Source organism: Colius striatus, chromosome 27 (assembly GCF_028858725.1).
Source record: "Colius striatus isolate bColStr4 chromosome 27, bColStr4.1.hap1, whole genome shotgun sequence".
Taxonomy (NCBI): domain Eukaryota; kingdom Metazoa; phylum Chordata; class Aves; order Coliiformes; family Coliidae; genus Colius; species Colius striatus.
In genome coordinates this window covers 2,085,852-2,089,724 of record NC_084785.1, presented here as the reverse complement: position 1 = coordinate 2,089,724, position 3,873 = coordinate 2,085,852, and positions in this window count along the sequence as shown.

Genomic DNA, 3,873 nt, shown 5'->3' with positions numbered 1-3,873 from the left:
GGAGACAACCTTGTGTTCAAAAGCACATTCCTGGAGAATATTTTATATGCACATAAAACATCTGAGAAAATGTGAACATTAATGATCTTAACTGCTTGCACATTGGAAGCAGCTAAAGGTTAGGAAAAGGCAATCCATCTGGTACAGTACTGGCAGCAGAATAACTCTGGGTGCGTTTCCTGCAGCGCCTGGGTGTGTGACGCCGTACCAACACAGCCATGGCAGGCTGCAGACACACCACGACACACAGGCCAAGCTGCTGATCACAGCCTCGTGCTCCTGTCTCCCCTCAGCCTCCTCCAGGCTCAACACCCCCATTCCCTCAGCTCCTCCTCATCACACTTGTGCTCCAGCCCCTTCCCCAGCTCCGCTGTCCCGGCTCTGGCCATGCTGCAGCCCCTCAGTGTCCCTCTGGGAGTCAGGGGCCTGACACTGACCACAGTATTTGAGGTGTATGGGAAACCCTGAGCAGGTGAGGCTGGCAAGAGATCTTCCCCCTCCTCACCCCACCCCACCCCAGACTGGAGGCTTCCTCCGACCTGTGCAAAGGTTGTTTGTTCAAGCAAACACATTAGGTGTTTATTAGCCTTCATTATGGAGTGCTAGAGGGTTAATTAGTTCAGGCTGTTCCTGTGGGAGGGGGTGCAAGAGCAGCTCCTCTGAAAACAGGTTTCTCCATCCCTTGTGATGGAGGAGCAAATATTAGCTTTTTAGCAAAAGAAAACGTAAAGCCAGCAGAAGAGCACAATGAAGTAACCCCTGCCAGGCTGAACCCTGGCATTTGGGTACAAGATAACAAGTTGTGCCCCTGCTTCATTATTTCTGCTCCACCTAATTGTGAGAAAAAAACAGCCATTTCCACTTAAAGGACACTCTGTGTGATCTTTAGGAGGGTGATTCCCCTGTGGAGCTGCAGCTTCTCCAGTCAGTGCCACAGAGGAATCCCTGGAGAGCAGGCATCAGGAATTAGCATTTTCCAATTACTGAGCTGTGCCCTGAAACGAAATCACCACCATCACCCCAGAGAGAGGACAGGAAGGGAGACAGGCTGCATTGGGATCTGCATCCCACTGGATCTGAGCTCAGTGTCTCACTGAATGTCCTGGTGGGGGGTCTCTGAGTTCCAGGACCTCCCTGAAAATACTCCCATGGGCTTTGGGAGGGCCAGACCTTGCTCATTGTACAGTTCTTATGCACCCAATGTGTGAGTGCTCAGGCATCCAACTCCCCTGATGCCACCAGCACAAAGAGCATTTGTGGTTTTGGGGAGTTTAAAGGAAATGAAGCTCCCAAGGGGATGCCCAAACAAAATCCAAACTCTTGGCTCTTCTCTCCAAACCCCAAACCCAGCTTCCAGCACGGGGCCAAAGCACAGCCCCCTCCTGCTCCCTGGCTGGAAGTCTGTCCTTCTAGAAGGGATGAGGATCCCAGTGGGTGTAATATGAAGCCCAGCACACTCTCACCTTGTGTTGCAACACACTTTCTGTCACTGCTGTGTTGTATCTTTAAAAGACAACTAGGAGCTGAGGTGGTGTGGCTCTGAACCCTACAGTTCCACACTGTGGCTGCTTGTAAACACGAGCTGATGTGTGGACCAACACACCAACACCAAGCAGGGCCAGGCTCTCCAGCCAGGAGCATCTTCTGTCTCTAAGAACATGAATTAGAGGCTCTATTTTACTATCAACATCTGGGATTTCAAATGCCCTTGCACAGATAGCATCTGGATTGAATTCTCCTTCTAGTTTTTTTTCCAGGGCCGTCTTATTTAATAAATAAGAACAGTTTATTGCTGCACTGTAAAATATCATAATCCTTTACTCAGCAAGAATGAAAAAGATTCAGACAAAAAAAAAACCACCAGAAAGTGCTTTAAGATGCTGCCAAGAACTAATGAAGACAGAGTATTTCCTCAAGAAAGGTGGGTCAGCTCCTTTTTGCTCCGTCTCCGTTTGCGGATGCGCCAACAACAGCACCAACAGTTCCTCATCAACCCTTGGCTCCCAGCAGCTCAGGAGGGCAGAACACACCCCAGGCCTGCTCTGCTGCAGGACCTGCACAGCCTGGGCTGCCTCTCAGTGCAGCTCTCCTGCACACCTGCTCAGGGGTTTAGGGGTGGGTTTTTGTTCATTTCCCGATTTGTAACCATTTCAGAGCCACACTGAGAGTTAATAACGGAGCTCCCACCAACCGAAGCAGCAAGAGTTTTGGAGGGGAAATGTAAGCCTGACTGAACCAGTAAATGATGTCTTTTCTCCCAGGCTTTATCCCCCTGCTCTACCCAAAAGCTTTGCTCTCCAAAGCTGTGCCCAGTCCCTTACCAGGCACAGGCACATCTGTGTCACGCAGCAGCCAGGTGTACTGTTGTGAAAAGGAGCAGGCAGAGCAATGCTGCAGAGCCCTGGATACCAGGCAGACCTTGGCTCTCCTCTTCCTTATGTGCCAGCTCCAAGGCAGCAGGACAGTGGCAGGACTGAGACAGCCCTGGGGTTTGCAGCTTTCCCGCTTTGCTCAGTGCTCCAGGGCTGGAAACTCTGTCCTGCCCGGCTGTGGCACACAGCCTGGCACCACGTCCTCCCTCCAAGAGCCTCGCTGAAGTCTGGGGATCCCTCCCCATCCAGCACAGCCACCTCAGTGCCCGGGTCAGTGGGAAGCAGGTCGAGGCCTCTGATCTGCTCTGACACCGACCCACAGAGATGGAGCGTGGCCCAAGCCAGCATGTGTGCACTTGAGTTCATTGCTCCTTGGGATGCCTGGGAGCTGCTCTCCTGGAGTTCATCTTCTAAGTGGAAGCATCAGCAGACTAAGAGGGAGCAGCTGCAGTGAGCAAATAATGAAAGCGACTGTCCCAAATGCTTTGCCTCCCGTTACTTTCTGTTCACCAAGTGAGGGTTTCCAGTAATTGTTTAAACAAACATGTCAGTGATTAGCTAACTTCTGAACCTTGGAACAGGATCTTCCAACCATCTATGATTTCACAACATCCAGATGAGAAAAAGACTCTCAGGAATGCTGCAGGCAAGAGACCAGCTTCATTTGCACAAGGCACAGACTTGGGCAGGAGGATCACACAGCGAGGATCCAACCAAGCCGTGTTTCCTAACTCTGGGTGATGGGGGGATGTCTGTAAGACTTTGCTGCCTTCAGACCTCATGCTCCTGCAGCACTTCTGTGAACTGCTTCATTAATTAACACAGACATAGCACTCAGCAGCTCACTGAGGGCTGTTACAAAAAGGCTTTCTCCTCGAACCTCTCACATGACCTCAGAACACACTCGCTGAGGACTGTGCTGCAGCCCAGGCTCAGTAATTGTTTCTGTGATTATTGTCTGCATGGGTTTTTTTTTAATCCCATGGCCACAGCTTGCCAGAGAGACCTCAGAAATCTTCAGGCAGCTCTATCACTCTCCAGCTCTCCTGCTTTCTGAATTAGCTGAAAGAGTGCTGTCAGTTTTTCAGGGGTTTTGTGGAGGCCACAGCACTTGTTCCATGGAACAGAAGCATTTCACCTCCCAGCTTCACCTTCTCTTTTTGTTCATTTAAAGTATCTAAATAACGTCCTTAGATCCACAGGCCATTTAGCTGCAGCATGTGATCTTTCCTCCCCCTAACTAAGGTATCTCTTTGCAAATCTAAAGCCCTGTTGCCCACAACATACCCCACTGGGCTCCCAAAGGCTCAGTAAAGCTACAGTGCCCTTTCAAACCCATCCCTGCAGCTCCAGGGTGATGCTCTACACACAAAGGGACAAAAAGGAGCAAGTTACATAAATAAACTGATAATATGCAGATTGTGTGCTGAAGGAATATCAAGACAACGACCACCAGAGGGTCCTGAAAGACCCTCTTTGGGATTAAGAGCACGTGCCCAAG